This window comes from Mirounga leonina, unplaced genomic scaffold (assembly GCF_011800145.1).
Source record: "Mirounga leonina isolate KUSES-001 unplaced genomic scaffold, KU_Mleo_1.0 Mir_176, whole genome shotgun sequence".
Taxonomy (NCBI): Eukaryota; Metazoa; Chordata; class Mammalia; order Carnivora; family Phocidae; genus Mirounga; species Mirounga leonina.
In genome coordinates, this window is record NW_023270454.1 from 27,551,527 (window position 1) to 27,564,060 (window position 12,534).

Consider the following 12,534-nt stretch of genomic DNA (forward strand, 5'->3'; position numbering starts at 1 on the left):
ACACCAACTTAATATCCAACAAATCTAAATACATGGTCAGAGTTTAAATTTCCTATATTGTCTCAGAAACATCTTTTTATAATAGATTTGCTCAAATCAGGCTCTAAACACACTGTGTTTGGCTGGTATGTCCTTTAAGTCTTTCTTCATCTGTAACAGTTTCCCCTCCACCCTTTTCTCATGCCATGTGAATGTATTTGTGTGTGTGTGTGTATATATATATATATTTTTTTTTTTAAGGTCATTTTTTAAAAGATTTTATTTATTTATTCATGAGAGAGAGAGAGGCAGAAGGAGAAGCAGGCTCCTGGTGGAGCAGGGAGCCTGACATGGGACTCTATCCCAGAACCCTGGGATCATGACCTGAGCTGAAGGCAGACACTTAACCGACTGAGCCACCCAGGCGCCCTTAAGGTCATTTTTCCTGTATAAGTTTCCACATTCTGGAGTTGGCTATTTGCATCCTCATGATGTCATCTAGCATGTTCTTCTCTCCTGTATTTCCTGGAAACTAGTAGTCATATCTTGAGGCTTGATTCTCTGCTTTCTTCAATCCATTCCAGTCACACATGCACCCTCCTACTACTGTGTGTGTGTTGTCAAGTTCATTGATGACCCATATTGCTAAATCTAATGGCCCATTCTCAACCCTCTTCTTCCTTGATCCATTGGCAGTATTTGAATGGATCACTTCATCCTCCTTGGTGCATTTCCTTTATTTGGCTTATTGGACACCACACTGTCATGGTATTACTTTGACTTACTTGTTGCTCCTTTTCAGTTTCTTTTGCTGGTTCCTGTTTACCATTGCTACCTCTAAACGTTAGAGTGCTATAGGATTATTTTTTGGTTCTCTTCTCTATCTGCACAAAATCCATTGGTGATCTCATCCAGTTCTCAGGCTTTAAGTACCATTTTATACATGCTGACTTTCTAATTTATAGCTTTAGCCTGGATCTCTTCCAAGAAATCCAAATTCATGTAGCCGACTGTAGATTTGACATAATCATTTGAGTGTCTAATAAGCACCTCAATTTGATTATGTCCATAATTTGACACCTGACCTTCCTCCAAATCTGCTCCTCTCTTAGACTTCTCCATCCCACTTGATAGGAGCTCCATCTTTCCAGTTGTTCAGGTCAAAAATCTTAGAATCATTTTGGACACTTTCTTTCTCTCCACCCCAAATAGAATCTGTCAGCAAATCCCACCGTCTGGTCATTTATCCCCACCTGCACTGTTGTCATCTTGATTCAGTCCATTGTTTTTGTTTTTTCTTTAAAGATTTGATTTTAGGGCGCCTGGGTGGCTCAGTCAGTTAGGCAACTGCCTTCGGCTCAGGTCATGATCCTGGAGTCCCTGGATCGAGTCCCGCATCGGGCTCCCTGCTCAGCGGGGAGTCTGCTTCTCCCTCTGACCCTCTCCCCTCTCATGTGCTCTCTCTCATTCTCTCTCTCTCAAATAAATAAAATCTTAAAAAAAAAAGATTTTATTTTATTTATTTGAGAGAGAGATAGAGCATGAGAGGGGGGAGGGTCAGAGGGAGAAGCAGACTCCCCGCCGAGCCGGGAGCCCGATGTGGGACTCGATGCAGGACTCGATGCAGGACTCGATCCAGGGACTCCAGGATCATGACCTGAGCCGAAGGCAGTCGCTTAACCTACTGAGCCACCCAGGTGCCCCCTCAGCTTACCTTCTGTTCCCTCATCATAAATGAGTAAGGAAAAGGTTAAGGTCTAGGCAGGGAGAGGTAGGGGGCCCCTGACTAGGCTCTGAAACACTTCCTGGCAGACAAAACCACTAAGCCAGACTGAACAAGAGATAAGGGACTAGACCAGACCACCTGGCCCCGGTTAGGGAGTATTTTTCTTTGGCGGCTACAGTGCAATCACAGAAAATGACCAGACCTCAAAGAAGTCAGTCATTAAGGGGGTCATCAATAGTCCTTGCTCAAACCAAGATGGCACAAGAATCTCAAGGCCACAAGTTCCCTGGTCAAGTTTTCAATAAAAGACCGGCCTAAAAACCTTCAGGGGCAACCCATTCGGGACCCCTCTCACTCTAGAGAGCTTTCTCTTTCCTTTCTGCCCTCATCTTCGCTTTAAAAACTTTCACTTCATTTCAGCCTTTTGTGTCCATGAGATTCATTCTCCGACTGTGTGAGACTAGAACCCTGCAATCCTGCAACAGAAACACACCAACAAAGAATTTTATTTATTTTATTATTTTTTTAAGATTTTATTTATTTATTTGACAGAGACACAGCGAGAGAGGGAACACAAGCAGGGGGAGCGGGAGAGGGAGAAGCAGGCATCCTGCTAAGCAGGTAGCCTGATGTGGGGCTCGATCCCAGGACCCTGGGATCATGACCTGAGCCGAAGGCAGATGCTTAACCGACTGAGCCACCCAGGCGCCCCCATTTAATCAAAATTTGACAGTTCATTTTGCATGACTTATTTTTAGTGTTTTCCTTCTTATTTTATAAATAACCACAGAGATGAAAATCTAGCTTTCAAGTCTGATACACATTAAAGGTACAAAAACTACCATAATACTTAAAAAATATTAGAACAATTATCTTTTTTTTTTTAAGATTTTATTTATTTATTTGAGAGAGAGAGAATGAGAGAGAGCACATGAGAGGGGGGAGGGTCAGAGGGAGAAGCAGACTCCCTGCCGAGCAGGGAGCCCGATGCGGGACTCCAGGATCATGACCTGAGCCGAAGGCAGTCGCTTAACCAACTGAGCCACCAGGCACCCGATTCAGTCCATTGTTATCTCTTGCCTCTTATCATAGCCTCCTAACTGATCTCTGACCTACTCCTTTGTTCTTATCACAACAGCGAGAATGATCTTTTTAAAAATGTAGGTTACATCAGGTCACTCCTCTGCTCAAAATATTCCAGTGATTTCCCTGTTTCCTTACAGTAAAAGTTGAAGTCCTTAAAATGACCTATAAGACCCTACATAATCTTATTCTAATACTTCTCTGACATTTCTCCCAATATTCTCCCAATATTCTACCCCCTACTCAGGCCATGCTGGCCCTCTTAACTGTTTCTGTCACATACCTCCTCTCAACTCACCCTAGCATTTGATGTTTTGCTTGGTGTGTTCCTCCCACATTTTCAGCTTGGCTCACTCCTTCAAAAGGTAAAAGATTTTACCTTTTAAATGGGTCCTTTCCTGACCACCCTCTCTAAAATTACATTTCTCTAAAATTGAGGAGTCAAAGAGCATAAGCATTTGTGTTTTGATAAATATTAAAATATTATCAAATTACTTTCACCAATTATGTATGAGTATACAAGTTTTCCCCATAACCTGGCCAACTGAGGCCATTAGCAACTTTTGAATTTTTGACAATCACAGTGAAGTTTTAATTTTCATTTCTTCTCTTATGAGGGAGTTTAAATATCAATTTAAGAGCAATTTGTTTTTCCATTTCTGAAAACTGGAAGTTCATATCCTTTGTCCACTTTTCTAAGGATGTTGGTCTTTCTCTTATTTATTTGTAGAAGCTCTTTGTATGCTGTGGAAATGAACACCTAGTCTGTCATATGAGTTAGAATAAAATTTTCCCAGTTTGTCATTTGTTTTTGACTTTATTTATGGTGCGTTCTTCCATGCAGAATTTTTAAAAATTGGAAGTCTAATTCATTGATATTTTCTTTTATGGATTCTGAGTATAGTGTCATACCATGAAAGGCCATACCATATCTCCCACCTGAGATAATTTTTTTATCATCCTTTTTTTTTTAACATTTAAATCTTTTATCCATCTGGAATTCATTTTGTTACAGGATGTGAGATACGGTTCCAATTTTATTGTTTTTCCAAATGGCCAACCGTTTGTCCTAACAATTGCTCTGATTTATTGAATGCTCTGTTTTCTTCATTGACATGAAATGCCACTCAGGAGATTCTTAGGCAAACTTTAATGGCCGTGAACTTAGGTTGATGTAACACTGTTTTCTCTTTGTGAAACCTCTGCTGGCAGGCAGAGACCTCAGACTTGCCACTGAGAGCTGCAAACAGGTCAAACCTGTAAAATGCTGAAAGCCCACACCCAGTAAATGAATACATTATGTCTTCAAATTGTAGCTTGAAATGTTGTGAGCACATGATTCTCATATACTTAGTTGCTCCACCCCACCCACATTCTTTCCAATAATGCCAAAAGGTGGCCGGAAAAGAGTCACATGGTTTTTGGTTGTTCAATATTTGAAGAAAACCAGAACTTAATATTTGCAAATCACTTTGAACTGCGGAGGAGGGCGCTGCTACTGTAATCCTCATGTTACCTTTTATACATCAAGCATGTTGTAACATCAGCATTCTGGGCTTAATGAGGTTTTATTCTAATTAGTATAAATTCATCTTTGTTCAACTAGCTGTGAAACCAGGTCACCAGGTGTAGATTATGAGGGTCAAAATTTGGGGGGATGGAATGAAATTTTTCAGAATTGATGATGTCGTATGAGACCATTAAAGCCAGTTCACCTGGCACCTACCTATTAGGATGTTTTTAAAACTAGGACACATATGTATTGTTCAGTGATAATTATACTGATAATGCTGATACTAAGATCCTGCAAAATACTGCTATAGCTTTTGAATTAAGTGCTGACTCATAAAAAATAATTATGAGATGGGCGCCTGGGTGGCTCAGTTGGTTAAGCGACTGCCTTCGGCTCAGGTCATGATCCTGGAGTCCTGGGATCGAGTCCCGCATCGGGCTCCCTGCTCGGCAGGGAGCCTGCTTCTCCTTCTGACCCTCCCCCCTCTCATGTGCTTGCTCTCTCTCATTCTCTCTCTCTCAAATAAATAAATAAATAAAATCTTTAAAAAAATAATAATAATTATGAGAAATATAATTTAAGTTTCAAGGTTATTTGGCTATGTTCCTTAATGGAAATACTGTATGACATAATAGGGGTTTTGTTGACAATGCAGACAGGATAAGTTTATTTTTATTTTAATTTTTTAAAGATTTTATTCATTCATTTGACACAGAGAGAGCACAAGCAGGGGGAGCGGCAGGCAGAGGGAGAAGCAGGCTCCCCGCTGAGCAGGGAGCCTGACGTGGGACTGGATCCCCGTGAAGGCAGACACTTAACTGACTGAGCCACCCAGGTGCCCCAGACAGACAGGGTGAGTTTAATCTTGATTCTTCCACCTTTTATCTAAGTAATTTGAACAAGTAACCTTATTTCTGTAAGCCTCAATTTCCTTATATATAAAATAATATGATACTATTACTTACTGCTTTAGGGATTAATAAGAAAATCCACATAAACCGTAAGTAAGGCGTTTCCTCCCTATCTGATTGGCAAAGACCAAAAAATGTAATGATATATTGGGTGGTGAGAGTATGGTGGAGACAGGTACTCTCATACATTGCTTGAGGGAGTGTAAATTGGTACAACCACCATATAAAACTGTTTGGCAATATCTATCAAAATTACAAATGCACATACATACTTTTGACCAGCAATTCCTCCAGCTGGAATTTATCAAGCAGATGTACTTCTATTTTATTTATTTATTTATTTATTTATTTTTAAAATATTTATTTCACAGAGAGAGATAGCGAGAGCAGGAACCCAAGCAGGGGGAGTGGGAGAGAGAGAAGCAGGCTTCCCACTGAGCAAGGAGCCCGATGTGGGGCTCGATCCCAGGACCCTGGGATCATGACCTGAGCCGAAGGCAGACGCTTAACGACTGAGCCACCCAGGCACCCCCTATTTTATTTTCTTAAAGATTGTTTTATTTGAGAGAGCAAGAGAGCACGTGAGAGAGAGAGAGTACATGTGTGTGCACGCAAGCAGGAAGAGGAGCAGAGGGAGGAGAGAGTAATCCTCCAGCAGACTTGCTGCTGAGCACGGAGACCCAGGTAGGGCTCCATCCCAGAACCCTGAGATCATGGCCTGAGCCAAAACCAAGAGTCAGACACTCAACCAACTGAACTACTCAGGTGCCCGCAAGCAGATGTACTTTTAAATGAATAAATTGATAACCATATGCTGATATTTATTGCAGTACTCTTACAATAAGAAAAGAGTGGAAACAACCTAGATTTCCATCTAAAAAGGGCTGATTTGGACTCATGCAATCAAATACCATGCTGTAATAAAGAACAAGGAAACAGTTTTATTATTAAATGAGATATTACCAAAATATATTATTGGTAATCAGAAGAAGCAAAGTGTAGAACAGTGTGTAAAAACAGGGGATGGAAAGTACATAACATATATACATATTTGCTTGTATAATCACAGAAATGCTCAAGAAAAACACTCAGGAAGTGGTAGCATTGATTTCCTCTAAAGCTGGAATTGCCTGGTGGAAATTTTCTAAGAATTTCCTGAGTGTCCAGGAAACTCTTCACTATATATCCTTTTCATCCTTTGATTATATTCTGTGAATGTGTAACTTAGTTTTTAAAAAATAAATCAATAGACGGGCGCCTGGGTGGCTCAGATGGTTAAGCGTCTGCCTTCGGCTCAGCGCATGATCCCGGTGCCCTGGGATGGAGCCCCACGTCTGGCTCCTGGCTCAGCAGGAAGCCTGCTTCTCCCTCTCCCTCTGTCTCTCCCCCTGCTCATGCTCGCTCTCTCTCTCTCTATCTCTATGTCTCAAATGAATAAATAAAATCTTTAAAAATCAATTAATCAATAGGGAAACACCTGGCTGGCTCAGTGGGTAGAGCACGCGACTCTTGATCTCAGGGTTGTAATTTTGAGCCCCATGTTGGGTGTAGAGATTACTTAAATATAAGATCTTCAAACAAAACAAATCAACAGGGGCACCTGGATGGCTTGGTTAAGTGTCTGCCTTCGGCTAAGGTAATGATCCCAGGGTCCTGGGATTGAGCCCCATGTTGGACGCCCTGCTCACGGGGGAGCCTGCTTCTCCCTCTACCTCTGTCCCTCCCCCAGCAGCACCCTCCCCCCACTGGTGCTCTCTCTCTTTCTCTCTCTCTCTCTCTCTCAAATAAAATAAAATCTTGGGCGCCTGGGTGGCTTAGTCGGTTAAGCGTCTGCCTACGGTTCAGGTCATGATCCCAGAGTCCTGGATCAAGCCTTGAGTTGGGCTCTCTGCTCAGCTGGGAATCTGCTTCTCCCTCTCCCTCCACTCCTCCCTCTGTTAGTTCTTTCTTTCACTCACTCTCTCTCTCAAATAAATAAAACCTTTTAAAAAAGAAATAAAACTTTTAAAAAAATTTTTAAAAAATGAACATAAAGTATATAGAAAACTCATGACATATTAAGCGTACAATACATATTAGCACTTAATATAAAATTTCAACTTAATTGTAACTATCTTGCGCTAAAATAAGATACCCAGAAAATTTTAAAAATCAGCTGCTTAAAAATCTAAATACTACGTTTTTTGTTTTTTTTTAAGATTTTATTTATTTTTTTGACAGAGACACAGCGAGAGAGGGAACACAAGCAGGGGGAGTGGGAGAGGGAGAAGCAGGCTTCCCGCTGAGCAGGGAGCCCTATGCGGGGCTCAGTCCCGGGATCTGGGATCATGACCAGAGCCAAAGGCAGACGCTTAATGACTGAGCCACCCAGGTGCCCCTAAATACTACGAGTTTTATAATATATGAGTAATTTTAAACAAGAAAATTGGTCTTACTATAAATTGTAAAGGCATTTCTCTTAGCCCATTAAGTCTTACAATCTGGGTCTGTTATCATTTAGATTTCTCATAAAGGTATTAAAATAACTAGTAATTTTTTTCAAAGATTTTATTTATTTGAGAGAGCGAGAGAGAGAATAAGTGGTGGGGTGGGGGTGGGGATTGGGAAAGGCTTGAGTCAGAGGGAGGAGCAGTCTCCCCAAGGTGCAAGGAGCCTGATGTGGGACTCAATCCCAGAGCCGAAGGCAGAAGCTTAACCAACTGAGCCACCCAGGTGTCCAACATATCTAGTAATTTAAAAAAATCTTACTTATGCAAAGAACATGATTAGAACGAAAGGTTTTCCATATACAAATGCAAATGTCTCCTGTTAGTCATTGAGCAATTAAGAGTTTTGATAGATAAGAGGTGTCATTTAAACTTCTCTCAAACATTACTGGGTTTTGGGGCGCTTGGGTGGATCAGTCCTTGAGCGTCTGCCTTGGACTCAGGTCATGATCCCACCAGGGTCCTGGGATCGAGCCCCGCATCGGGCTCCCTGCTCAGTGGGAAGCCTGCTTCTCCCTCTCCCACTCCCCCTGCTTGTTGTGTTCCCCCTCTCACTGTCGCTCTCTCTGTCAAATAAATAAAATCTTTAAAAAAAAATTACTGGGCTTTGAAGAAGAAATGAAAATACTTAGAATCATTTATTTATTTATAGTTGCGTTTGCTTATAGTTCTGAGTTTTGAGCAAATTTGGATAAACTGAGAATAAATGGAGAATTTTCTATTTTACTTATATGTACTATCAGGATGCCCTAGTTTCTTTTCGGTAAACTGTGCATCTAGAGTTGTCACACTTACCACATATTCTACTATTAATATCTTGTTCTCCCCCATACTTTGGTAATAATACTTTCTCTGGTTTTTAATTTCTTAGACATAAATAGTTTTTAGGCTATGCTGTATATGTAATATTAATATGTGTCCCTCTAGACTCTAATCACCCAGTCTGGTAAAGTATTTTCCAGAGTGTAAGAAAGACTTCGATCACATGGCGTCTTGCCTATGATATTGTTAGAGATCTCCAAAGCTGGGTCTCCCAATTTTTTCCCAGTGTCTTGAGTCTACCTCTCTATATTATATATATATACTGTAATTGCTTTGTCTCTTTTAGCAAGCAGGAAACACCTTAAAACATCAACTCTATTTTTTTTTAAAGATTTTATTTATTTATTAGAGAAGGAGGGAGAGAGAAACAGCATGAGAAGGGAGAGGGTCAGAGGGAGAAGCAGGCTCCCCGCTGAGCCAGGAGCCCGATGTGGGACTCGATCCCAGGACTCCGGGATCATGACCTGAGCCAAAGGCAGTTGCCCAACCAACTGAGCCACCCAGGTGCCCAAAACATCAACTCTATTTTTCATCCTTATAACTGTGTGCCAGACCTGGCAACCAAGTATTAGGTACTCAATAATATTTGCTGAATAAAGACCAATCTTTTCCAGTAGATGTTATACTTCTAATGAAAGTGCTTCAGCAAATGTTATCACTTTATTACATTTGAGTATTTAATTAAGTATAAAAGTAAATCAAATATAGAGTTTTTATCTAGCATGTCTCAAAAATCTGAATACAGAGGAATTCTGTTTTTCTCAATCAAATTCCAATTTAATAGTGTAATAAATAATTGTGATCTAAATTCCCCATTTTAAGCTTAAAAGATTCGTTTTTTGTTTTTTTTTTTATAACTGAGTGCACAGCCTTCTTCCAACAGCTTGGCCCAGTGATCACTTTTAGGGGACTATTGAAGAAGCAACTGAAAATGTTGGCTATTTTTTTCTCAAAAGCAACAAGTCACCTCATTAATGATAAAAAACAAAATTGTTGGGGCACCTGGGTGGCTCAGTCGTTAAGTGTCTGCCTTCGGCTCAGGTCATGATCCCAGGGTCTTGGGATCGAGCCCCACATCGGGCTCCCTGCTCCACGGGAGGCCTGCTTCTCCCTCTCCCACTCCCCCTGCTTGTGTTCCCTCTCTCGCTGTGTCTCTCTCTGTCAAATAAATAAAATCTTAAAAAAAAATTGTTATTGGCAGATGTAGATGGACAAATAGGGAAATGCTTTTTCTGACCTAGGGGGTCTGTTTTGGTCTGAGATAGAAGCAAGCAGGACTCTGACAGTTTGGCCCGGAGGTACATTCTTCAGCCTCCTTCAGCCAGGTTCTTCCTCTGTGAAATGGGATCCAAACACCGGCCTCAAAGTTTTTATAGCCAAGGTTGTCTGTTTTTGGATGATGCTCTGTAGTACAGATTTCTGGGGCTCCCAACAGACTTCCAGAATCTAAATAGATCCACTGTTGCAAATTGAGAAAAATCCTAAGCCCCTCTGAAAGGTTCCTCCTTAAGAAGGTGAGCTATTCTTTCGGTCGGCAAAAATACAGACTCATTTCTTTGCTGCCCACTGGTCTGGTAGCTAGGGCGCTTAAATTATATTCTTCAATCAACAGCACAGAAATCCCTTATTCCACATTGTTACCTGTGATCTCAATGATGTAGCCACATGCAGAAACTGTTAAAATCTTAGCTGGTAACAAGTGAAAGTCAGCAGGAATTGCATTAGGAACATAATAACCATTAAGTCCTATGGCCTCACTAATATATCCATCCTTCAAATTTGAATTCTAGAAATCTGTACACTTAGGTAGACAGCACTATTCTGGCCGCCTATAAAAATGACTTAACAATATGTTCTTTTGCATGTTTGTTTTGAGGGTCAATATAAGAAAAGACCTGGGGGAGTAGTACATTCTGTGTTTTTGGTATTATCAGCAACACCATCCATCATGTTATTTAATGTTCCTCTTATAAATTAGGGGAGAACCTAGAGATGGCAGACCCATTAATAACTATTTCATTTAAGTTTGAAAGCTCCTGAACAGGAGGGAGGTGGCTTTGAGAGACATAATTTGAAAGACAGGAGGGAGAATAGACAAATTGTGACAATGAATGTTACTGACCTACTGTGTGCCAGATGCCTTAATATTTCTAGCCTATGGTACCTTTTAAAAAAAATAGAGAAGGGCATGTAATTTGAGTGTGGGGATTTGTAGAGGAGAGTTCAGATTTGAACACAGCAGCTTTGGTGGGACAGGATATAAGAAAGAGGACTTAAAAACTTCCATGTGCTAACTCATCTCTTTAAAGAACTTCAGACTGTCACCACCAGTAATCAATACTTATCTAGAATGGTTGACACTGACATTAGGATACAGAAGATAAGTATTAGATATATAAATCATCTGGCATACAGTATATATTCAGCAATGTTACTTTTACTTTTAATTCTCACAAATCATTCTGCCAAAGGTACTGGATCTCACCATGGAAAAAATTTCTTTTTCCAAAGACATTTATATGTCTACAGGAATTCTGTATTGTACTTTCTATTTTCAGTAAGTTTAAGGACATTCAAATAATATTGATTATTGGGAACAAATGTCAATATTATAAATTTAAGACATTGATAAACCCAAATTATTCCATTAGAGATATGATGACATTGATTATTAATATCTCAGCAATGTCCCCAAAGACCTCCATGTCACTAAATTCAGTGGGTATTTATCAGTCCTCTTTTTACTTAACCTCCCAAGTTTACCAGTCAACCTGTTTTTCACTCCATCCATCCTTCTATGTCACATCCCATGTCCAATCTATTACTTGGAACTGTTGATTTTATACCCTCTCCCTATATGCCTTTCTCATGCATCAATTTTTGTCCATCTTTACTATCATCACTTAAGTACAAGCTAGATTCATGTCTCATTACCAGTAATTGCCCCACTGCCCTCCCTACCTCCATTATGGCTCCCTTTGATTTTGTTCTCCATGTTAGAGCCAAAATAGTCTTTTAAAAATGCAAATCTTTTAATGTTAACCCTACAAAAATGCCTACATTGGCTTACTTAACAGGTCACAAAAGTCTCTTGTCAATCAATAGGACCTAACAGACCCTCTCAATATAAACTCTTCTACTTTGTGTATATCTTTTTTTTTTTTTTTAAGATTTTATTTAGTTTTCAACACAGAGAGAGAGACAGTGAGAGAGGGAACACAAGCAGGGGGAGTGGGAGAGGGAGAAGCAGGCTTCCCGCTGAGCAGGGAGCCCGATGTGGGACTCCATCCTAGGACCCTGGGATCATGACCTGAGCTGAGGGCAGACACTTACCGACCGAGCCACCCAGGTGCCCTTTGTGTAACTCTTCTGTCAGAGTCACCAGGATTTATAACTACCTGTCTTCTCTTGGCTTCTTTTGCCTTCTATCTCTGCCTCAAATTAGGGAAATTCATGGAGATGCCAATAAGTTGGCACCAACTCTCCTACCTCCATGCAAAGTGATTAGGAGGAAGTTTTATTATTGCTTTCATTTTCTGTGGAAAAAAATGTTTTTTTTTCTCACTTCACAGTCTATAGATATAGAATACCTTTCAGAAGGCATAGAAGCCTAATCTGTTTTAGGATGCCAGATCAAAGCCAAGTTACGAAAGGATAAAACAAGTCCAGTGTTAATGCCATGAGGAGCTCAAGGATCCTTTATATGTCATTATGTCTCTTATACAATATCTAAACCTTGTATATTTAAAGATAGATCTCAGGTTCTATCTTTCTAGTACATAGGGAAGTGGCTTTGGAATCAGATCAGGCAACTTTCTTAACCTCCCCAGCACTCATCCGTCTGATAAAGTAAATAGGATAGTAAGATTACTGCTGACACAGAGTTATTTTGAGGATTAACTAACATAAAGTAAGTAAAGCACTTAGCAGAGAGTCTGGTACATATCAATGACCAATATGTTCTAGTTACTATTTTTGTTTGTGATAGTCATAAAATCCATTTTAAGGAAGTCC